Source organism: Scyliorhinus torazame, chromosome 6, assembly GCF_047496885.1.
Source record: "Scyliorhinus torazame isolate Kashiwa2021f chromosome 6, sScyTor2.1, whole genome shotgun sequence".
NCBI lineage: Eukaryota > Metazoa > Chordata > Chondrichthyes > Carcharhiniformes > Scyliorhinidae > Scyliorhinus > Scyliorhinus torazame.
In genome coordinates this window covers 232,260,488-232,286,173 of record NC_092712.1, presented here as the reverse complement: position 1 = coordinate 232,286,173, position 25,686 = coordinate 232,260,488, and the positions used below count along the sequence as shown (strand labels likewise).

Here is a 25,686-nt window from a genome sequence, read left to right as displayed (position 1 = left end):
CATTCTTTCAAAAATGCGCCACATGGAGGTGGACGACATCCTCTACCTGTGGTCGTGAAGGTCACAGCCGCCCTCAACTTTTATGTGACAGGGCTCAACGGGTGACCTGTGTGGTATTTCACAGGCAGCTACCCATAAGTGCATCCGTGAGGTGATGAATGCACTCCAGGAAAGGGCTTTGGACCTTATTTATTTCGACCTGGACCAGGCCCAGCAAGATGAGACGGGTATAGAATTTGGCAACATAGATGGTATACACAGATTGGCTGCACTCATGTCATTCTACGCATCCCGTGGTACCAGGGACACCCCTTCATCAACAGGAAGGGTTTCCACTCCCTCAAAGTCTAGCTGGTGTGTGACCAGACGATGTTCATGCACGTGTGTGCCTGTTTCCAGGGAGCATGCATGACAGATACATCCTCGGGCAATCACAAATCCCTGGAATTTTTGAGGCCAATGCAGGGGCCTGAAATTGAAGCAAAAGCCCGCTACTACAAGACTCACAGTGCCACCTGGTCTGTGACAGAGCAGAGCATCGGCCTTCTCAAGCTGTGCTTCCGCTGCCTTGTCAGACCTGGTGGGATCCTTCAGTACACTCCGCAGTGCATCTACCACATCATGGTGGCCACTGTGCCCGACATAACCTGGCTCAGCAATGGTACAACAACCTTGTTGATGAAGACCTGGAAGAGTGTCACATTTCCTTGGATGAGCAGAACGACCTAGAGAGAGTAGAGGAAAAGGTCAATGAGGAGCCGGATGATGGAGGCCAGACAGAGTTTACATGGGCAGGAGGGCTAGGTATGCCGTCATCACTTCCCGCTTCATGCAGTAGGACCAGCAAGTTGTCCAACTGCTCAAAAAGCAACCCCCCCGCCCCCCCCACCCCCCCCCCCCCCCCCCCCCGCCCCCCGCCCCCCACCAGTCCTTCGTGACTCCTCCGAGACCATTGGAAGAGGGTTACAGAAACCTTAACCATCAGGGTATTGGGGCTGTGGAGATCTTGAGTGCCTGCTGACCAGTCACTGCAGGACAGTGATGTTGACGGATAACGAGGAATGGTCGGTGATGCTCCTCAGCTATTGTTTACATCTGACTCCTGTCTGTCTGCTGCTAGCATGCTGACAATTAATGAATCATTCGCTATGAGAGTGCCTCACCATCTGCCTGACATTGAGGGACTCTGAGAAGATCTTTGCCCAGATGAGGGGAAGCGCTATGCCACTGGGAGGAGGGTTAACGAAAGGGAGGCCTTAAGTTTGTGAAGGCCAAAAAAATGTAATACAGTGACATATGCAGATGTTACAAGTGATAAAAACCCCTAACTATCAGTGCCTATTATCATCTATGCCCACTCTACAATTCCTTACACTTGTATACCCTCCCAATACTACATCGGGGTATATTTTGAGGATGCATAATCAGAGGAGAAGGAGGCCTGCTGCTTTCCACGCTCTGTTGCCTAAGATGCCCTTGATGGGTGTCCTCTGGAGGAAGGTGACCTGGAGGGCCCCAGGCTACTTTCAGCTGGCACTGGTGTAGCATCACACTGTTCATTCCACTGCCCCTGAATTGCACTGGCATCAAGAAGGGGGATTCAGATGGACTTGTCACTCCCAGGCTCTTCTGGGTGGGACACCCCAGTATGTGCTCTAGTGGATCCTCCTCCCTCCAGTTGTTCGTGGATCCCTGATTACTCCATGGGGAAACTGGAGTGAGCTCAACAAAATCTGGCCCTGCCGATCCTGAAGGCCCGCCATGGACTGCACCATGGTGTTAACCCCTCAGCCGTGGTCCTTAGGGGCTTAGCTCCATGCTTTGGAGTTCTCCTGTCATGGATCTGACCTCTTGCTCCAGGCTTTCCACTGTGTATGCCACTCTTATACCTTGTGCTACGATACACACGATACCAGATTAAAAACTCTTGTTATTCGAAACGTTAAGGGCTCACTGTGGTTAACCCTCTTCCCAGTGGATAGCACTGCATTGCATTTTGACATAACACTTCTCACAGGCCCTCAAAGTCAGGCAAATGATTAGGCTCACTCAAAGTGAAAAAAACATAATTCCTGAAAGGACTCGGTCTTTAATTAGTGAGCCCCAGACCGTTGCTCCTAATCCCCCCCCCCACCGGCCCCCGAGGACATTGCAATGAAGGAATCTAGGGCGAAACAGGCTCATACATGAGTCAGGGAGTCAAGAGTGCTGGCAACAGACAGACAGGAGTCAGACATAAGTAATAGCTGAGTGAATCACAGAGCTTTTCTCACTGCAAGTCGTCATCATTCTCCTGAATTTTCTGATATTATAGGCCAGAGTTTAGAGAACACCAAAGTATCTCATGGAGTTCACCTGACCCACAACTTTTAATAGATTTTGGTTATGAGGAGCACAAGGAGCCATTTTACAGGTGCGATGCAACAGAGATCTAAAGTATTTTTTTAAAAAAACAATGTTTATTCTATGAATCCAGTTAACATTTTATAAACACACAGTAAACATCTTATCAACTGCCAACACTGATACCCCCCCCCCCAAGATACAGCACTCTATAGGTAACCCTTAGTAATTTTCCTCACAACATCTATAAGTCAAAGACCCTTTTTAACAAAAACAGTAGGATTGCATTCCTTAATGAAACAGATATTACTTTGAAATCATCAAGTGATCTGGAGACATTCTTTAGCATGCAGAGAGAGAGACCAAAATACACCTCCTTGGTTTGAATGCAGCGCTCCAGCTGAAAACAAAACTAAAACTCAGAGCCAAAAACAGCTTCCAGCTCAGAACAAAGTAAAAATCAGAGCCAGAGCCCAGCTCCAACCACACTATGACATCACTGCAGCCACTTGAGAAGACAAACATTTCTTCAAGTGACATTCCCATGACACTAATCAGCAGGCACAAGGACTCCCCAGGCCCAGCACCCTGATGCCTGAGGTTTACTGTGACCTTCCTTCCACGGTCATGGAGGGGTTAGCATGGCTTGGTGGTGGAGAGGCTTCTTGAGGTGTGTTCCTATAATGTGAAGCGGAAAGTGATGAGTGCAGCCCTGGTCCATCTGCCCATGGGAACCCTTATCCCACCAGTCCTTTATCCTCTGGCTCCTCTCTGGCCTCTTCCTCGACTCCTTCCTGGTCTTCATTCTCATCCCAGGAGACCTACCACTCCGCCAGGTCTTCATCAGTAAGGTGGTCGCTCTGCTGCTGTGCCACGTTGTGTAGGGCACAACAGACAACCACAAAGAGGAAGACCCTCTGGGGACTGCATTGTAAGGCCACACTGGACCAGTCGAGGCAGTGGAAATACATGTTAAGGAGCCCGATGCATCACTCTATCGCAGACTATCTGGCATTGTGAGCCTTGTGATAGCGGACCTCTGCTTTGGTCTTCGGCCTCCACATTGGTGCCATTAGCCAAGACCTCAGCGGGTGTCCTTTGTCCCCAGCAAGCCATCCCTGCAACCTTAGTTGACCCTGAAAAATTTCAGGGATTTGCAATTGCCCAAGGATGGAACTATCATGCATACTTCCTGGGAAACATGCACAAAAGTGTGTGAGCCTCAGCTGGCGGTCACACAGAAGCTGGACATTGAGGGGGTAGAACCCTTTCCGTTGATGATGGGGTCTCCCTGATGCCATGGGGTGTGTCGAGCGACATGATTACAGTCGATCTTTCCCTGCACAAGTGGCAGACCAACTACCGTGACAAACCCCTTGGCCTCTCCTCCTGCTGGGCCTGGTACAGGTTGAAATGGATGAAGTCCAAAGCCCTTGAATAGAGTGCATCCATGACCTCACAGATGCATTTATAGGCGGACGACTGTGAACTGCCACAACTTGGAGCCCTAAAACGAACCCTCCGTGATGAGGCTCTGGACTGACTTCATAGCCACAGGGGGAGGTGTCCTCCACCTCTATGTGGCATCAAGTTGGACAGAATGTTATCATGGACCACACTGTCTCTGAGGTGAGGCTGAGTCTCCTGCGGTCCATATTGTCTGACAGCTCCATGAAGGACACATGCGTCCTGTATACCCTCAGTCTCCTTCGTCGCCACTGTGCCCCCTGCTGCTACCTCAGGATCTTTGGTCTGCTGGCACTGGGCATTCCTGAGTGCCACCGCTTGTTGCTGCTGGAGTCTGTGTTCCTCCAGCGCAGTAATTATTAGAATTGCCAACACCACTGGCTCCATAGCGATCTTGATCAGTAAGCTGTGAGGGATGAGAGAGAGAGAGAGACAGTCAGGTTAGTGTCACAGCCGCTTAACTTCAGTACCTCCACTCACCCATTGGCCTCCTGTCCCTGGAAGCTACCACTCACTCAGATCTCAGATGCCTTTCCATTGGCAGGCGCTGGAGTCGGGCACTTATGCCGATACAGTCCCTCGTGCTCCTATGCACCCAAGTGTTTACCCTTGAATGAAGAGTTATCACAATTCTCCGTGACTTTGAACTATTTTAGATTCAACAAATTAAACTAAATCAATGAACTGAGGGACAAATTAAAAGGATCTGCTTCTTAAAGGGCACTGTCCAAAACAAAAACAATGTGCAAGGGGAACTTAAAAACTTGAAGCTAAAGGTGATTAAAAGGGTCAATCAAGCATCTAGACGATGTGGTGCCCACTGGGCACGGAATCTCCTTGACTTAGAGGATATGAGCAGCTGTTAATTGTTAAGGATTAACTCATGAGGCAGCACGGTACGACAAAGGTTAGCACTGTTGCTTCACAGCTAGTGCCCCAGGCTCGATTCCCGGCTTGGGTCACTGTCTGCGTGGAGTCTGCACGTTCTCTCCGTGTCTACGTGGGTTTCCTCCGGGTGCTCCGGTTTCCTTCCACAAGTCCCGAAAGATGTGCTGTGAGGTGAATTGGACAGTCTGAATTTTCTCCCTGTGTACCAGAACAGGCGCCGGAATATGGCGACTCGGGGCTTTTCACAGTAAGTTCATTGCAGTGTTAATGTAAGCCTACTTGTGACACTAATGAAGATTATTATTGTTGTTATTGTCATTAGTTTGATGGGCATGAATCACAGGAATGTTAGAAGGTACAATTGCTTTCTGCATCAGGGAGAGGCAGCGCCAATGGGCACCCATCTTACTAAGGCTGCATCATCCCGAGATCGCATTGCTGCCAGGCCGTTACACTTAAGACCCCTGGACAGCCACGTCATTAATTTTATCAATTGCACTGCCCTCCAACCCCCCCTTCCCGGCGACACCCCCACCACTCCCAGGCCCTTTGCCCCCAGACTGGGCACCGTGTTGCCTTCTCTTTCATGGTTTCATTCACCCAGCCTCTTAGGCCCGCCTCCTCCAGTTTCATCACACCCTGCCCCACTCATGAGCCCCGCAACCAGAGGTTTCACCTAACTCCGTGCCATTAACAGCTGACTAACTCAGCCCTCATTAAACTTTACTAAAAGCACAGGCAGCAATGTTTGAATGACACAGGGCTACACATGAGCCGTGACCTGACGTGACTGCAGAGAACTCACTGGAGACTAGTAAACTGGATGAAGATGTAGTGGTTCCTCACTTTTTTCTGGCAGGCCCACCTCGTTCTCAGCACAGTCCCACTCCGGCTCCTTCCCTGCTACCTGCATGGCTCTTCCCTCATATGGCATCTGGATCCTCAGCTTGGACATCCCACTGCCTGTTTTCTCTCTCTCAGCAGTTATGGGCAAACGTCTCCTGCAGGAACAAAAATGGGGTCAATGTGAGCTGGAAGCCTGATGAGTCAGAGGTCAGTGACACCTGGCATGTGTGGGCACTGCACCCATGCAGAAAGGTGTGCTGATGAAGAGTGCTGGTTTGAGGATGCTGGTGGGAGGTTGGGTGCTGAGGAGCTGCAAGGTGGCAGCATGTGTGAACAGGGCAACATTCTGAGGGGGGGGGAGCAGAAGGGTGGGTGCAGAGAAGAGACCGGGAGCTCTTACCCTGGCTGATTGGAGTAGGTCATTCATCTTTTGCCTCCATTGCACACCTGGGTCGAAATTCTCCCCCAACGGCGCGATGTCCGCCGACTGGCGCCAAAAACCGCGCCAATCAGACGGGCATCGCGCCGGCCCAAAGGTGCGGAATGCTCCGCATCTTTGGGGGCCGAGCCCTAACATTGAGGGGCTAGGCTGGCGCCGGAGGGATTTCCGCCCCGCCAGCTGGCGGAAATGGCGTTTGTTGCCCCGCCAGCTGGCGGAAATGGCGTTTGGTGTCCCGCCAGCTGGCGCGGAAATGCGGCGCATGCGCGGGAGCGTCAGCGGCCGCCGACAGTTTCCCGCGCATGCGCAGTGGGGAGAGTCTCTTCCCCCCCCCCCCCAGGACCCCAGAGCCCGCCCACGCCGCCTGGTCCCGCCGGTAAATACCAGCTTTGATTTACGCCGGCGGGACAGGCAATTTCTGGGCGGGGGTCCCGCCAACCGGCGCGGCCCGATTCTCGCCCCCGCCCAATCTCCGGTACCGGAGACTTCGGCGGGGGCGGGATTCACGGCGGCCAATGGCCATTCTCCGACCCGGCGGGGGGTCGGAGAATGACGCCCCTGTTCTCTTGGTCAAGCTGCTGGCTATTACTAATGCTGTCACCTGGTCCCAGGCAGGATCTGCCATCTTGTTGGAGGGCCTCCTGCTAGCCTGAGGGTATATTATAGCCCAGCTCTTCTCCACGCTTTTCACTTGGGCACTTCACTTGGGCACTTACTTGGGCAGCACGGTAGCATTGTGGATAGCACAATTGCTTCACAGCTCCAGGGTCTCAGGTTCGATTCCGGCTTGGGTCACTGTCTGTGCGGAGTCTGCACGTCCTCCCCGTGTCTGCGTGGGTTTCCTCTGGGTGCTCCGGTTTCCTCCCACAGTCCAAAGATGTGCAGGGTAGGTGGATTGGCCATGATAAATTGCCCTTAGTGTCCAAAATTGCCCTTGGTATTGGGTGGAGGTGTTGAGTTTGGGTGGGGTGCTCATTCCAAGAGCCGGTGCAGACTCAGGGGGCCGAATGGCCTCCTTCTGCACTGTAAATTCAATGATAATCTATGATTAATCTAGGACAAAGGTTCGGCACAACATCGTGGGCCGAAGGGCCTGTTCTGTGCTGTATTTTCTATGTTCTATGTCCTACTTGTGACAATAAGCTATTATTATTATTATTATTATTATTATTAATAAACGGCTGACAGTCCCCTCCAGAAATTGAGGAGCTGGATTCCTAGCTGCCATCCTCCTGGCTTGACTGAGAGCAAGTGCTATGGAGCTGTTTGCCCGCAGTGCCCCATTCATTGAAGTGCTCAGATTATCCTCTGGGCAGGCGAATCAGTCATTCCGCATCTCAGGAGCAGCGATTTTCAGGTGGAGAAAGAAATGTTCAAAGCGCCTGAAAATTGTGGTCCGGATCGCACTGCCAAGGCCGACGAAAACCGTTCCGGTTTTTTCGCTGAAAATGATCCTTTGCAATTTTGGGGAGAAACTTCTGCCCTGAAGCTGAACGATGAAACATGTTTTAGGTTTCTTCGAGTGCTATTTTAAAGGCAGCTTCAGCTACACATAGTAATTATGCTCCAGGCAGAAAGACAATTAAACAATTGTCAAGCAGCAGAAAGCTTTTAAAAGCTAGGTGTAACCAAACTGCGGCAAACAAGGCAGCAATCATTTTACCATATGATCTCTTGCTGTAACACACTTTTGGCTGTCTCTCAAAATACACATTATAGCAAGGATGTGTTATGAAGCTAGGATGTTTGCTAAAGTAAAAGATGATTGGAGAAGCAAAGTAAGATGCAGATGGTCCCTTGTGAGTTGGAAGTGGGGTTTATGCATAGGTTTGGTTTGTGGTGTACTGGCATATATCAAGTCTAAAGTATCTTGAGACCTTTGTAATACATTCCCCAACCATTCATTATTCGATATGTAATTAAGAAAGTACTTGTTCTTTCCCATCAGTGAGGTACGATGATAATAAGGATAATGAATCCTTTACATAATTGGACTGTAGACTGCAAGTGTTAGACAAACAATTCATGCCTAGGCAAGGCGCCGAGCAGCAGAAGAGCTAAGCTTGCATCAAAATTGCAGCAACATTTCCTATTGAATGAATAAGCTAAAGTCTCTTATTTTATCCAAGACTGGATTAAAAGTGCCCAGTACTTTTAATTGAAAGTGTACTGCCTATCATGGATTAGTGAACAATTCTGAGTCTGATTTTTACAAGAAAAAGAAGAACATAGGAATATAAGAACTAAGAGCAGGAGGAGGCCACCTGGCCCGTCGAGCCTGCTCCACCATTCAATAAAATCATGGCTGATATTTTTGTGCACTCAGCTCCACTTACCCACCTGCTCACCAAAACCCTTAATTCCTTTACTGTTCAAAAATGTATCTATCTTTGCCTTAAAAACATTCAACAAGGTAGCCTCAACTGCTTAACTGGGCAGGGAGTTCCACAGATTCCCAACCCTTTGGGTGAAGACGTTCCTCCTCAAATTACTTCTAACTCTGCTCCTCCTTATTTTGTAGCTATGCCCCCTGGTTCTAGTGGAAAAAAACTCCCTCCTATCTTATCTATCCCCTTCAAACTTTTATGTTTCTATAAGAGCTCCCCTCATTATTCTAAATTCCAATGAGTGCAGTCCCAGTCTACACCTCATAAGCCAATCCTCTCAACTCTGTAATCAACTTAATGACTCTCCCCTGCACACCCTCCAGTTCCAGTACATCTTTTCTCAAATAAGGAGACCAAAACTGTACACAGTATTCCAGGTGTGGTCTCACCAGCACCCTATACAGTTGCATCATAACCTCCCTATTTTTTAACTCCATCCCTCTAACAATGAAGGTCAAAATTCCATTTGCCTTCCTAATTATCTACTGCACCTGCAAACCAACCTTTTGCGATTCATGCCCAAGGACACCCAGGTCCCTCTGCTCAGCAGCATACTGCAATTTTCTACCATTTAAATAATAGTCCATTTTGTTGTTATTCCTACCAAAATGGATGACCTCACATTTACCAACATTGTACTCCATCTGCAAGACCCTTGCCCACTCACTTAGACTATCTATATCCCTTTGCAGACTTTCAGTGTCCTCTGCACACTTGGCTCTACCACTCACCTTAATGTCATCTGCGAACTTTGGCACATTACACTAGGTCCCCAACTCCAGATCATCTATTTAAATTGTAAACAATTGCGATCCCAAAACTGAGGCACACCACTAGCCACTGATCGCCAACTGGAAAAATACCCATTTATCCCCACTCTTTGCATTCTGTTAGTAAACCAATCCTCTATCCATGCTAATTAATTATCCATAATGCTGTGCACTCTTTTCTTATGCAACAGCCTTTTGTGCGGCACCTTGTTGAATGCCTTCTGGAAATCCAGATACACCACATCCATTGGTTCCCCATTGTCCACCGCGCTCGTAATGTCCTCAAAGAATTCTGAAAATTAGTTAAACATAACCTGCTTTTCATGAATCCATCCTGCACCTGCCCAATGGGACAATTTCTATCTAGATGCCTCACTATTTCTTTCTTAAGGACTTAAACAGCACTTACACAGCCAGCCCCATTCAACTTGCAGCCATGGCGCGAAGACGACCGACCCCTAGATTTAGAGATGCAAACCTGGGAAGCCTCCTCGATGCGGTCGAGGCCAGGAGGGATGTCCTGTTCCCCCACGGGTCCCAGAGGATGAGCCACAGAGTAGCCCGTGCCGCCTGGGATAAAATGGCAGCGGCCGTCAACTCAGGCAGCGTGACCAGGAGGACTGGCCTCCAGTGCTGCAAGAAGGTCAACGACCTACACCAGGCCACACATGTGAGTTGACACCCCACCCCCAAAAAAACCTTCCTAACATCCCTCCATGCTCCATTAGTCCCCCCAATCTTCCCTTCGACCCCCCAACTCTCCCTTCGCCCCCCCCCCCTCCCTTCACAACCCTTTACCAATCCCCCTCCCTTCATTATAAAATAAAATATTTTATAATAAAATAATTAAATGCACTTTGGGGGCATTTGACTTCAGGGGCGAAATTCTCCGTTATCGGCGCAAAGTCCGCCGATCGGCGCAAAAAACGGCGCAAATCTGACTTGCGTCACGTCGGAAAAATGGTCCAAAAGTCTCCGGACCGAAATGGACTAGCAGCGACGTGACGGGATCCGCGCTTGCGCACGTGGTTCATGCCGTGCGTGTCATACACGCCGCACGGCGTGACGGCTCATAAGGCCGCGCTGCTCCCCCCCCACCCGACCGGAACACCTGACCGGAACACCTGACTGGATGGCTGGCCGTCGCTCAGCCCCGAGGTTCCAGTCACGGGATGTGGAGGCGCTCCTGGACGCAGTGGAGCAGAGGAGGGACGCCCTGTATCCCGGGCACGGCCGCAGAGTTGCCCCACGCCACAGCCGGCGTCTGTGGAGGGAGGTGGCAGAGGCCGTCACCGCTGTGGCCCTAACACCACGGACAGGCACCCAGTGCCACAAGAAGGTGAACGACCTATTCAGAGCAGCCAGAGTGAGCCTCCCCCCTGCCCGATATCCATGCCCCCCATATCCCCCCTCCCCCATATCCCCCATATCCCCCCTCCCCATATCCCCCCTCCCTCATATCCCCCTCCCCCCTATCCCCCCTCCCCCATATACCCCCTCCCCCATATACCCCCCACCCCCATATCCCCCCTCCCCCATATCCCCCTCCCCCATATCCCCCCTCCCCCATATCCCCCCTCCCCCATAATCCCCTCCTCCATACCCCCCTCCCCCATATCTCCCCCTCCCCCATATCCCCCCTCCCACATATCCCCCCTCCCCATATCCCCCCTCCGCCATATCCCCCTCCCCATATCGCCCCTCCCCCATATCCCCCCTCCCCCATATCACCCCCTCCCTCATATCCCCCTCCCCCATATCCCCAACTCCCCCATATCCCCCCTCCCCCATATGCCCCCCTCCCCCATATCCCCCCTCCCCATATCAACCCCTCCCCCAAACCCCCCTCCCCCATATCCCCCCTCCCCCATATCCCCCCTCCCCCATATCCCCCCTCCCCCATATCCCCAAGTGAATCCAGCCCTAACCTTAACCTCTGCAATGCACGCGCAACCGATGGTGTGCATTCATATACCTGCCTAACACTGTTGCCTTTTACCCCTGCCACCACCCCCACCCACCCCCCCGCCACAGGAGAAGTGCGCACACAACAATAGGGAGCATGTGAGGACTGGAGGAGGCCCCGCTGATGAGAGGCCACTGACCGAACACGAGGAAAGGGCCCTGGAACTGGCTGGCGGACCTGAGGACCGGGAGGTTGCTGATGCAGAGGTCGGGGGCGTACTAGCAAGTGAGCCACAGTCAGCCCGTCCCCATATCCCCCCTCCCCCATATCCCCCCTCCCCCTTATCACCTGATCACTGCCTGATGTCTAACCATGCATGCTTCATTGTGTATCGCAGGACCAAACGTCCAGGCACCCATCCCCGCAGATGCAGACCGCCCGCAGGATGCCCCTCGGAGGCCACGGTAGACGGAGAGACCCGGACCCTCCAGCATGCGACGCCCGCAGGATGCCCCTCGGAGGCCACGGGAGACGGAGAGACCCGGACCCTCCGGCATGCGACGCCCACAGGATGCCCCTCGCACACCATGGGAGACGGAGAGACCCGGACCCTCCGGCATGCGACGCCCGCAGGATGCCCCTCGCACACCACGGGAGACGGAGAGACCCGGACCCTCCGGCAGGCGACGCCCGCTGGATGCCCCTCGCACACCACGGGAGACGGAGAGACCCGGACCCTCCAGCATGCGACACCCGCAGGATGCCCCTCGCACACCACGGGAGACGGAGAGACCCGGACCCTCCGGCATGCGACGCCCGCAGGATGCCCCTCGGACACCACGGGAGACGGAGAGACCCGGACCCTCCGGCATGCGACGCCCGCAGGATGCCCCTCGCACACCATGGGAGACGGAGAGACCTGGAGCAACAGGGAGACGATACCCCGATACGTGCGGGAGCGACGACGCAGGCGTGTGCCACCCTCCCCCATATCACCTGATCACTGCCTGCGTGTCTAACCATGCATGCTTCATTGTGTATCGCAGGATCAAACGTCCAGGCACCCATCCCCGCAGATGCAGACCGCCTGCAGGATGCCCCTCGGAGGCCACGGGAGACAGAGAGACCCGGACCCTCCAGCATGCGACGCCCGCAGGATGCCCCTCGCAGGCCACGGGAGACAGAGAGACCCGGACACTCCAGCATGCGACGCCCGCAGGATGCCCCTCGCACACCACGGGAGACGGAGAGACCTGGAGCAACAGGGAGACGACACCCCCGTCACGTGCGGGAGCGACCACCCACGTGCGGGAGCGAGGGGGGCAGCCACAGGCCCCCGTCACATCCGAGCTAGGACACCACTACCCAGGACACCACTACCCAGGACACCGCTACCCAGGACACCACTACCCAGGACACCCCTACCCTGGACAGCACTACCCAGGACACCCATACCCGGGACAGCACTACCCAGGAAGACGAAATACCGGACAGTGACTCAGAGTGGATGGGTGGAGACGAACCCCCACCCCAAAGTGCCATGGACTCAGAGTGGGACGAAGAGCACGACACAACGCCACTGCTGTCACCAACACCCTCCACCATCGCAGAAACACTCACCACGGTTGGGCACTTTAGTGATGAGGCGTCTGGTACACTCACTGGTGCGCACAACACAGACGTCCCGGTACAGCAGGTGGAGGTAGGAGCAGCAGAGGGTCCGGGTGGTCGGAGGGCAGCCCAGCCCAAGCGAACATCTGCCGCCCAGATGGATCCCGGGTTCCTGGAGTTTCCACACCCACACATAGATCCGATGCAACCACCGACCGGGAGACGAGCGAAGAGGGTGACGGCCGGCTTGCGGCGGCTGCAGTCGCAGGTGGAGGAGTCCACCCGCGTCCAGGAGCTGGAAGTGGTGCCGGTCATGCGTGCTACCCAGGCCGACACCGCACGGGTGGCATCCGCGGTGGAGGCAATGGGTGCGATGGTGTCAGACATGGGGAACGGTTTGCGAGGCCTGGGGCTTTCCGTGCATGCGGCGTCTGTGGCCCAGGTCATGGCTGCCCTCTCACAGGAGGCCATGAGCCAGTGCCAGCGCCAGATGGCAGAGGCGCTCAACGCCATAGCCCAGTCTCTGCAGGCCATGGCCCAGTCTCAGCAGGCCATGGCCCAGTCTCTGCAGGCCATGGCCCAGTCTCAGCAGGCCATCGCTGAGGGCATCGGCACCAGTGGCCATGTGCGAGCCCGCGTCGCACTGTCACAGACAGGGTTTGCCAACCCCCTGGGCTCCATGGCTGCAAATCTGCAGACCCCTGTCGATACCAGCGCGGGCCTCCAGGACTGGCAGCGCCAGATGCCGGGGGGGGGGTCGGATGGCCAGTCCGTTTGCATCCCCCACCCATGTAGAGGCCTGGGGGCCATCGGGCACACTGAGGGAGGAGGAGGTGGTGTGGTCCGTCCCTGGTCCCCCTGTAGGGGAGGTCCGGGAACACCGCGACACCTCGGACTCCCCCCTTCCGTCCCAGGTGCATCGGGTGGGCAACGGGCAGGACAGGCTGGCAGCTCGCCATCCCAGTCGCCCGGGCCGCAGCCTGGCCCATCTAGGCCAGGACGCCCCAGGAAACGGCCGCCAAAGGGATCCAGTGTCAGAGGGCAGGAATCACAGGAGTCCACCTCCAGTTCTGCTGTACCGTCTGGGGAACCACGTAGACGTAGTCAAAGGGCCCGTGAGGCCAAACAATTAGACACTGAGTAAGTTGGCACGGGTGCAGGGCACTGATGGGTTTTAGGGGCTAGGGCACGTGCATGAACTCGTTTGGTTATTAAAGTCAATGTTACACCTACAGAAGCTGCCTTTGTGCTCTGTCCAAAGCGTGCGGGGGTGTCATGTACGTTGAACGCAAGTGTGTGTGTGAGGGGTGGTCTTACCTCAGCCCCAGGTGAGCCTGCCCCCTTCCCCCTGGGACGCCATCAACATCCCCCCGGGCAGAGGACGGGACCGTGCGCTGCAGTGTCACAGCCGCATGCAGGGGTGGTCCGGGTGGATGGTGGGACTGTGGCCATGGGTCAGACATAGTCCAACGATATGGAGCCAGGAGCTCACCGCAGGGCGGGTTGTCATCATCCTCCATGGCCTGCAATAGACATGCGTCCACCAGCAACTGTGTGAGCCTGGCCGTTGTGCCGCAGGTGGATCGGCAATGGGGGGGGGGTGGTGTGCATGCGGGTGGGGTGGTTGGGGAGGGGGGTGAGTGTGCTGTGTGGGTGGATGGGTGGTGGGTGTGGGTGGTCGGCTGTTGCCATGGTGTGCGGTCTGTGGCCATACTACCCGATTCCCACGCCCATCTAGTCAGTGAAGCGGGCGGCTGTCAGTCTGTCCCGTGCCCGCTGGGCCAGCCGGTAACGGTGGACAGCCACCCGCCTGTGTCTAGCCCGTCTGCCCTGACCATTGCCCCCATCCCCCTCATCTGGGAGGACTGCGCCTCTTCCTGCTGCTCCTCCTCCCCGCCCTCCTCTGCCTGCGGCACATCGCCCCTCTGTTGGGCTATGTTGTGCAGGACGCAGCACACCACAATGATGCGGCCGACCCTATCTGACCGATACTGGAGGGCGCCCCCAGAGAGGTCCAGGCACCTGAAACGCATCTTCAGCACGCAAAAGCACCTCTCGCTCACTCCCCTTGTCGCTACATGGGCATCATTGTAGCGGTTCTCCGCCTCATTGCGTGGCCTCCGTACAGGCGTCATCAGCCACGATCGCAATGGGTAGCCCCTGTCGCCCAGCAACCAGCCCCTCAGCCGGGGATGGCGTCCCTCGTACATGCCGGGGATGGATGACCGCGACAGCATGTATGAGTCGTGTGCACTGCCTGGGTAACAGGCGCAGACTTGCAGGATCATCATGCGGTGGTCGCCTGTATGTTCATCGAATAGGTCCCCTTCCTATTGGTGAACACGGCCCTGTTATCTGCAGGTGGCCGCACGGCGACGTGCATCCCATCGATCGTGCCCTGGACCATGGGGAACCCGGCCACGGCAGAGAAGCCCACGGCCCGGGCATCTTGGCTGGCCCGGTCCACAGGGAAGCGGATGTAGCGGTGCGCCGTGGCATATAGGGCATCTGTCACTGCCCGGATGCACCGATGCACCGATGTCTGCGATATGCCGGACAGGTCCCCACTCGGTGCCTGGAATGACCCCATTGCATAAAAGTTCAGGGGAACCGTAACCTTGACGGACACGGGGAGAGGGTGTCCCCCGCCAGTGCCACGCGGTGACAGGTGTGCCAGCAGGTGGCAGATGTGTGCCACGGTTTCCCGCCTCATCCGGAGTCTCCTCCTGCATTCCCGATCCGTGAGGTCCTGGTATGACTGCCGGGGCCGGTACACACGGGGCGCCCTTGGGTGCCTCCGTTGCCGTGGGGCCGCGACGTCCTCCTCCCCCTCCTCGTCCTGTCGGTCAGGTGTCCCTCCAGCCTGGGTTGCTGCCGCCTGCCCCTCTGCGGCAGCCTGCGCCGCCTCTCTGGCACGCTCCTCTTCCTCCTCCTCATCCAGGGCAACATGGACATTAGCGGCTGCCGCCACGGCGGCCAACATCGCTGGATGATCGGAAAACATGATGGCCTGGTTGGGGGGGTGGGGGGGGGGGGTGAACGACGACATGTCATCATTGCCCATATCCCCTCCTTCCCCCCAGCCAGGTGGCATGGACCACATGGGTCCAACTGTTGGAGGCTGGCACCTGGCCAGGTGGACCAACTCACTTGCCCCCCCATCCCCCTCCCCGGCACGGACCCCATCCCCCTCCCCGGCACGGACCCCAACCTCCTCCCCGGCACGGACCCCCCCCCCCCATCTCCCTCCCCTGCACGGACCCCCCATCCCCCTCCCCGGCACGGACCCCCCCATCCTCCTCCCCGGCACGGACCCCCCATCTTCCTCCCCGGCACAGACCCCCCTCCCCGGCACGGACCCCAACCTCCTCCCCGGCACGGACCCCCCATCCTCCTCCCCGGCACGGACCCCCCTCCCGGCACTCCCCCGGAGCCCAGCCCACTCTAACCACCCCCCCGCCGCACACACACACACACAACCCGAGACACACCTCTCCTCACACATTCAGACTGCGGCCACGCCATCGCCTGCCCAGCGGCCAACCCCCCAGGCCGTCACTCACCTCCACGCTGGTCGGCGTGAACCTGGAGCACAGGTTCACGCCGATGAAAAGGAGGTTGGAATTACGTCGACGTGACCGGTCATCACGTCGACGGGACTTCGGCCCATCCGGAAGGGAGAATATCGACAGGCCCAAAATCGGCTGCCTTGCGCAGACCCGTGCCATTCTCCGACGTCAGCGGCGCCATTAACACCCCGCCGACTTTTCTCCATTCGGAGACTTCGGCAACCGGCGGGGGCGGGATTCATGGCGGCCAACGCTGTGGGGTCGGAGAATGACGCCCCAGTTGTCTGCTCCTGTTACGTCTTGTGGTTTTGAGACGATCAAATTATCACAGTTTTAAACTCAAATGACCTTGCTTCAGTGCTTGTATTTCTCAAATAACACCGTGTGATACACTGTTAGTTCAATAAACAGAGTGTAGTGCCGTATTGAATGATGTGGGACTCTGGATACTTGTGCATACAAACACATGAACATATTGTACCCTAATCATATTGTAATTAAACAATAATATAAAAATGCCTGTCAAAGAACCACATTGTAAAATTAACCAATGATAAATGGCTATTGGATCTGGTGTATTCAATGTTCATCAATGTCACTCGCCCCAGATAAGTAGATACAGCCTGTGAAGCCAGGCAGAGAAGGAGTGCTCACCCTCACTCCACAGGAGTTACCATCAGGTCCTCTCCCTCATTACACACTTCAATTCCCCCCTCCCAGGATCTACTTGTGGACAACTGCCAGCAAAATGTTTAGAAATCATCCAATTGATAAATTATCCCAGAAATGGGTACCGCGCGCACAATTCTGTAGCCCGTACAAGGCACACAAACATTTTGAATGTCTATTTTTCTTAATTTAATATTAAAATTGAAAAAGGCTTGGTTGTCAGCAGTGACCTGAAAGTGTGACTGCTTCCGATGTAGGACATTCAAGGAACAGAATGCTGGGCCTCTGTGAATCACAATATTCCTTGTTAAATAATCTTCAAGCTGTCATAGTGTTTCTCAGGTTGATCAGTTCTACGAATCATTGTAGAAAGGTTGCTTTAGGCTTGACTCTTTTATACAAGTTATGTTTCAATTAAACTGTAAATCATAACACATAATGCATAACTTAAATTTCAATATTTTATACAATAGGAAACAAATAAACATAGAACATACAGTGCAGAAGGAGGCCATTTGGCCCATCGAATCTGCACCGACCCATTTAAGCCAACTCTTCCACCCTATCCCTGTAACCCAATAACCCCTCCTAACCTTTTTGGTCACTAAGGGCAATTTATCATGGCCAATCCACCTTACCTACACGTCTTTGGACTGTGGGAGGAAACCGGAGCACCCGGAGAAAACCCACGCAGACCCGGATGGGCCGAAGTCCCGCTGTTGGAATGCCTGTCCCGCCGGCGTGGATTAAATCACCTCTCTTACCGGCGGGACAAGGCGGCGCAGGGCGATCTGGCCTCGGGGGGTGCCCCCACGGTGGCCTGGCCCACGATCGGGGCCCACTGATCCGCGGGTGGGCCTGTGCCGTGGGGGCACTTTTCCTTCCGCCTTCGCCACGGTCTCCACCATGGCGGAGGCAGAAGAGACCCCTCCACTGCGCATGCGCGGGGATGCCGTGAGCGGCCGCTGATGCTCCCGCGCATGCGCTGCCCGGCAATGTCATTTACGCGCCAGCTGGCGGGGTACCAAAGGCCTTTCCCGCCAGCTGGCGGGGCGGAAATCTGTCCGGCGTGGGCTTAACCCCTCAAGGTGAGGGCTCAGCCCCTCAAGATGCAGAGGATTCCGCACCTTTGGAGGGGCGCGATGCCGGACTGATTCGTGCCGTTTTTGGCGCCGTTCGGCGGACATCGTGCCGATTGCCGAGAATTTCACCCCGTAAGTTTGCAGCTGACTGCCCCGTATTCAATGTCATAGCTTGCTGGCTGCATATAATGAAGCTTCCAGATCTGATCGCCTGGAAACATCACAGGAAAAGAAAGAAAATTTGTTTTCCTGTCTTTCCTGTCTGCAGGAGCTCTGAGGCCTCAATGGGGCTCCAAAATATAAGCCATAGCACCATGTCTAAGTCGCAGTCCTGTGAAAGTACACTTTCAGGAACATATGACTGTAGACCAGGCATATACCCTCCCATCTCATTTATAATCAACAAATGGGGTTTCATCTATTGTAACTCTGTCTGCCTTGTTCCGAGAAGCCTTAATCCCAGGCCAACTAAAAATGGGAAACGCCTATTTTACTTAACCTCCATTCTTTTTAGCCAACCTTGTGTTGAATGAAATTCCTCCCACACAAAGGGTAAGCAAAATCTTTTTGGGGCGATTCTCCGATATGACGGGCAAGTGTTTGCGCTGTCATGAACGCCGTCGCGTTTCACGACGGCGCGAACAGGACACGGGCACGTCCTATTCTGGCCTCCACAGGGGGCCTCTGAACACGGCGCGAAATGGGTGCCGCGCCAACCCACGCATGCGCAGTTGGGGCAGCTCAATCCTGCTCATGCGCAGTTGGGCCGCGCCATCCTGCGCATGTGCGGAGAACTTCTTACGTGCGCTGGCGCTGACGCAATATGGCGTGTGTTTTCAGCGGCCGGCCGCGGTGGAATGTAGGCCCGGGGGGGGGGAGAGGCCGGGCCGCCGATCGGCGGGCCCCGATCACGGGCCAGACCCCTTCGGAGGCTCCCCCGGTGAAGGAGCCTCCCTCCCTCCCCCCCAACAGGCCGCCCCCCGAGCATTCCCGCAGAGTTCCCGCCAGCAGCGACCAGGGGTGGATGGTGCCGGCAGTGCCCTGTCTTGTCGGAGCGGCCGCTCAGCCCATCCGATGGGAGGATGGGATCGTTGTTATGTTATGGGGATTGACATATTTGTTGCTGATGGCGAGTGGCGATTCTCCGAGCGGCCCGGTGCGATTTGCGCGCCGCTGGTTACAGGGAGGGGGGGAGAATCACGTGCGGGGGTCGTGGCGGCGTGGTGCGATTTGCGTGGCGCCCCAGCGATTCTCCCACCCGGCGGGGGGCGGGGGGAGAATACCGCCCATGCAACTTTAATTTTCAAACACGAAAGGTAAGTATTCAATATTAAAATAAAAGCTGCATTTGCTGACAGTGCCACCCACGCATATGCAGTTCTACTGTATCTTCTCCATGTTTACTGTTTTGCAGACTTGCGCAGCCACGAGCACATTGTATCAGACTGGCAGCAGAACAGGATTTCATGGACCTGACAGTGCTAGATGAAAATTCTCTCAGTTTCAAAGAAAAAAAGCAACTTTTGCACCATTTTAATGAGGAAGTAAAGCAGCAACTAATGAACAGAACATCTTGCATTGAATGGCTTCAGAGATTTCTGGTTCTGAATTGAAGCATCAGCAATAATTTTCTTCTCTTTTGTGAATTGTTAGTGATGGCTCTTTGTCAATTATTCAATCTAATTAAAATATTAGGAAGGGGAGCCGGTTTGGCCGTGGTGAAACTGCAGCTATTGTTTGGTGCCCGTGCTGTTTGAACATAGTTCGTGGAAATTTAATTATTATTTTTAAAAAATATTTTTATTCTCCCTTTTCACATTTTCTCCCAAATTTAAACCCACCAACAATAAACAATAATCAGCAACAAATATGTCAATCCCCATAACATAACAACGATCCCATCCTCCCACCAACTCCCAAACATTGGCCCGCATGTTTACATAAACAAATGACAAAAAGGAATCAGAGATTACCCATAGTCACCCTTTATACACATAGCCCCCCTCTCCCCCAACCCTCCCACCCATCCCCCCCAACTAATGTTCGATGTTATCTAGTTCTTGAAAGTGCATAATGAATAATGCCCATGACTTGTAGAACCCATCCGTCCTTCCCCTCAGTTCAAACTTAATCTTCTCAAGAGTCAAGAATTCCAACAGGTCCCCCCACCACGCCAGAGCACTGGGTGGAGAGGCTGCTCTCCATCCCAACAGGATCCGCCTCCGGGCGATCAACGAGGCGTAGGCTACGATATCTGCCTCCGCACTCTTTTCCAACCCTGGCTGATCCGACACCCCGGATCTGGCCTCCCGGGGACCCGGGTCTAGTTTCACATGCACCACCTTGGGAATTACCCTAAAAACCTCCTTCCAGTAATCCTCTAGCTTTGGACAGGACCAAAACATATGAACGTGACTAGCGGGGCCCCCCCACAATGTTCACACACATCTTCTACTCCTTCAAAGAATCGTCTCATCCTCGCCCTCGTGAGGTGTGCTCTATATACCACCTTCAGCTGTATCAGCCCCAATCTCGCGCACGAGGTGGAGGCATTCACTCTCCGGAGCACCTCACACCAGACCCCCTCCTCTATGACCTCTCCCAACTCTTCCTCCCACTTTGCTTTGATCCCTTCCAGTCGTGCCTTATCCTCTTCCAAAATGGCTCCGTACACCGCTGACACTGCCCCCTTCTCCAGTCCCCTTGTCGTCAGCACCTTCTCCAGCAATGTGGAGGCTGGTTCCTCCGGGAAGCTCTGTATCTCCTTCTGGCAAAATCTCGTACCTGCATGTATCTAAGCATTTCTCCCTGCTCCAGCCCATACTTCGCTTCCAGCTCCTTCAATCCTGCAAACCGACCCCTAAGAAACAAATCTTTTAGCGTCTTAATGCCCTTCTCTTCCCATTTCCGGAAATTTCCATCTCCCTGACTCAAATCTGTGGTTCCCCCGAATCGGCATTTCCCTTGACCCTGCCCCCAACCTGAAGTGTTGGCGAAACTGCCTCCAGATTTTCAATGAAGCTATTATTACCGGACTCCCTAAGTATTTCCCCGGAGCAATCGGGAGCGGCGCTGTTGCTAGAGCTTTCAGTCCCGACCCCCTGCACAGACTCTCCTCCATTCTGACCCAATGGGAATCAACCCCTCTGACCCAGCTCCGCACCTTCTCCACATTTGCCGCCCAGTGGTAGTACATCATGTTCGGAAGACCCAAACCCCCTGCCTGCCTTCCCCTCTGTAGCAGCACCTTTCTCACTCTGGCCACCTTCCTTCCCCATATGAACAAGGTAATCCTTCCCTCAATCTCCCTGAAAAAAGGCTTTGGCAGGAAAATCGGTAGGCATTTAAAAATAAACAGAAATCGCAGCAACACATTCATTTTCACCGCCTGTACCCGACCCGCCAGTGACAGAGGGGGAAATTTAATTATTTAATCATTTTTCTGCCATTCATCTGTTGTTGTGAAACCTTTAAAAAACCGAACACGCTAAAACCTGCATACATTTCCTGCCGACAAAACCCATGTTTTGGAAGCAGCAGAGTGGATCATTGTGCAAGTGCAGACGGCCATATTGCATTGGCAGGAGACACTGTGTAAAATAAAAGCCAATTTTATGTGTAAATGTTTTTATAACCAGAATTATTATTCAAATATAGGGAAAGAACATTGTCAAAAGGACATGCCAGAACTTTGGAAACTAGATTGTGTTTGCTTAATGACAGGATTCTGTGTGTGTGGACCAATTGCTTCAATAGTGGAGAAAGTGGGGATCCACGAGTCGCTACTATGTGATGGGTCACTCATATGTAATAACAAAACTCTGTTACTAAAAGATATTTCCTTTATCAGAGAAAAAATAGACTTGTGGAACATAATGCCAAACGATGCCTTGGAATTCATTCAAGTGAGAGTTGAACGTGCTTCTGGCTGGTGCTGAGATCACCTCAGACAAGGAATGGGCACTTTTATTATGGGCCAGTGTTTAGAGAACCCCAATGTACATCATGGAGTTCACCTGACCTACAACTTTAAATAGATTTTGGTTATGGGGAGCACAAGGGCCCACTTTACAGGTGTGATGCAACGGAGAACTAAAAGTATTTTTAAACAAAAACTATGTTTATTCTATGAATCCAGTTAACATTTTGTAAACACACAGTAAACAGTTTATCAACTACCAATCCTGACCACCCCCCAAAAGATACAGTACTCTATAGGTAACCCTTAATAACTTCCCAAACAACATCCATAAGTTAAACCTTTTTAAAATGAAGACAGCAGGTTTAAATTCTCCACAGAAACAGGTATTACTTTGAAATCATCAATGAGCTGAAGACATTCTTTATATTGTAGAGAAAAAGATAATTTTACAAATCTGCTTGCTTTGAATACAACTCTCCAACTCTGAAAACGAAACTGAACACATTTGAGCTCCCAGCTCAAAAACAAAAGTAAAAGACTGACAGACAGCCCAGCTCCACCCACACACTAACATCACTGCAGCTATTTGATAAACACCAATTTCTTAAAGGTACACCCATCTGACACCTTGTAAAATTAATCAGGACCAGACTTGCCTCCTGAACTAGTTTTGGGCTCCTGAAGGTGATAGGAATATTCCAGAATTGTTTCCCCCTCATTGGCCTTGGATTTGATCTGATTTTTCATTTTCCTGGGAGAGTACATGGCTCTGCATGGGGTGAGGAGTTAAGTATTTTGATGTATGACATATCACAACCAAATGGGATAGGTTGGATGGACCAGAAGGTCCTTTTCAAATGGGCGGGATTTTCTAGGTCTTCCCGCTGGCAGGATCTTCCAGTCAAGCTGATGGCAACACCCCTCCTCATGATGGATCCCCCGGGGGCAGAACGGGTGAGTCACACAAAACGCTGTTGGCATTGGCGGGGTTGGAAGATACCATCAGCGGCCAATAGCGAGTTGTCTCTGCGAGGGGGGGAGGTGGTGGAAAATCACATCCTATGTAACTGACAAGGGCAATGAGTTAAAATCTGGCTACTTACCTCTGGGGGTTGGGTTAAAATCTAGCCAAAATTGATGACATTAAAACCTTATTGATTTGCTAACAGCAAGGGTCTTAGGTGAAATGCGCTGTAGCCTTAATCAAGATCTCAGTGAGCGTGGACTTACCCCAGAAACCAGATGGTATTCATTGCACATTGGCATCTCGGTCAGAGAGGCAACAGGATGGAAATGCCACCCAGGTTCAGTAAATTGTATTTGTCTAAAGTTAAGGATGAAGTATATTGTGGAGGCAGAGAAGAGGATACTTCCTGTTTAATCTGACTGTGCTTGACTTGACTCGAGAGTGTTTGATGCTGAAACTGGGTGCCTTATAAATTCAAGTATGAACATCTCTTGAACATCAAAAAATAATTATTGGTGTAGGTTTTAACTTTGCCTGTGAGCATGGGACAGGATGAAATAACAAGTCAAGCAAAAGAGCAGTGGATACGCTTAATTCAATCAGTACAGCTTGTAATTGCACAATGATACAAATATATTGAAAAAAACACACTTCCCCATGTCATGCGAAAATGTATTTTGAATTGATGAAAATAACCACAACCTTTCTCCTTCCGAGCTTTTCAGTTTTCTCTTGAAGCCTGACTGAGGCTACAACCTTTGCTGTATCTAACTGAGTACCTCTCTGTATTTTCTCTCCCAGTGGTTACACACAGAAGGAAAGACCTGGCAGACCACCATTTTCTGATGAATCAGGACATAAGTCTTCCTGGCACAGTGAAAGTGAGGAGTGTAGGAATCGCTGAGACAGGATCACAAATTTCTCATTAGACACAGTCTACGGGAACCCAATTTCAAGCTCGGCTCATCGACATTTTACCTATTGTCTCAGCGCTATTTTCAGTTCTGTGAATATGTATATTTGCTGTAAAAAACAAACATTTAAAAGTCAGTCCTTTTTGCAAATCTTACACAGTCGTACAGAGAAAAACATCAAATGAAAAGTCAAATGTGAATGGATCTTCCACTGTTAATTATGGTTTCATTGTAGAACTATAGTTACCCAGCTCCATCTCATAATGTTTTCTTAAATTTTAAGGTTGACATTTATGTGCCATATATGTGCCCAAAGTTTTATATCCACTTCAAGCTGTCAATCAGGGTGGTGTCAATCATGCCACACCGTACAGAATGTGAGGTCCAGAAGTAATTAGTATAAAGAAGTGAAAAGTAAACAGATTGCTGTCATGGTGACGATTAGTATTAACACTTCATTTGTGAAATGTCTTTTTCCCAGTGCTCCAATTTTCTGAAAATTAAATGAAACACGTTGTAAATCTTTAATAGGTGTTGTGTGTGGTACAGCTTAGTAACACATCTTGCCTCTGCACACACACAGTGACACCACCCTAATGTTCATTAGTGAGATGGAGAGTTCAAGGCACCCAGTTTTTATTTTGCTATAAAGTGACAAAGAGAGCAGTGGAAACAAGAACAATTCTGGATTGTAACTAACTATCTATCTTGGGGGAAAACTTTATTTTGTGCAAAAATTAAGTCAGCAGTGGGCAGTACAATTACCTAGCCTGTTTGATTGTTTGTGGCAATCGACTTGAGCTACTTTGAGAGCTGAGTCACATTTACACTTGATCCGTGATCCACTGCTCACAGACAAATACCCACCAGGGTGGGTGGGAATTCTGGCAGCTCGATGAACAGCCAAACTGTAAGTGATAGAGAGGGGTTTGGAGGCAATCATGGGGAGCATTGACAGGCTGACAGAGGGTGGATAGAATTGTTGGAGTGAGGAAGTCTTTCATTTGCCTCCTGGCTGTTCAAAGACCTCAGTGCTTCTGATTTGAACGTAAAGGGAACTTCTGACCAGCAAGCAGGCTGGGAGGGACAGAAAGGGAAATATTGATGTAAAGCCAGTGTGACTAATTCTCTGATTTAAGCTTGGTTCAAGCAATTAATTTTGACTTCTAGCTTTTGGACCTTCAAGCTGCACAGCAGCTGTGATCTACACCTGGAAGATGGATCCGCTGTTTGGGAGATGAGAGCTGGAATTCTGTGGTCATTGGGATTCTCTTTTCCCACTGGCAGCACACTAGCCCCCACGGGTTTCCGGGTGGCGTGGTGTGGCTTCAATGGGAAATCCCATTGACAACTGGTGGGAGTAGAGAATCCTGCTGCCAGCACTCGGCGCACGTGGGGCTGGGGAGCTGGAGAATCTAGCCCATCGATATTCTGCTGCCAGAGATGAGTCACCTCCGATTTGCGCTGGAGCTGGGAGCAGTGTCCAGAGGCGAATAACTATCCTCTGCCATGCAAATTCATGCATAGCGGGGATTGCAAGGGAATTCCTTGCAAATTCCAGAATCGGGCCACCATTTTGAATGGGTTGCCTGAAAGCAAGGTCTGGTGGCTGGTCTCCCTCTCCCCGCATCGCAATCCTGCTCCTCCCACCATGGAAATTGCTGAGTTACCAGCAACCCCCCCCCACCACCCCGCAACAGTACGCATGCATGAGCTCGACCTGACCCCCCACCAGCCCCCATAACAGAGACCTCCACCAGAGACCCTTATAACAGAGACCCCCATAACAGAGAACCCCGCCAGAGACTCCCATAACAGAGACCCTCATAACAGAGACCCCCATAACAGAGACTCCCATAACAAAGACCCCCACCAGAGACCCTTATAACAGAGACCCCCATAACAG

General features: G+C 52.5%; 1 long non-coding RNA gene across 1 annotated transcript in view; it reads left to right on the top strand.

Annotated features, from left to right (window-relative positions):
* Window positions 1–24,301, top strand: part of LOC140425781 (uncharacterized) — a 78,864-nt gene extending 54,563 nt beyond the window's left edge. Inside the window, exon 2 of the long non-coding RNA XR_011947999.1 lies at window positions 23,668–24,301. This is a non-coding gene — a long non-coding RNA (uncharacterized lncRNA). The remainder of the gene's footprint in view (window positions 1–23,667) is intronic.
* The last annotated feature ends 1,385 nt before the right edge of the window (window positions 24,302–25,686 follow it).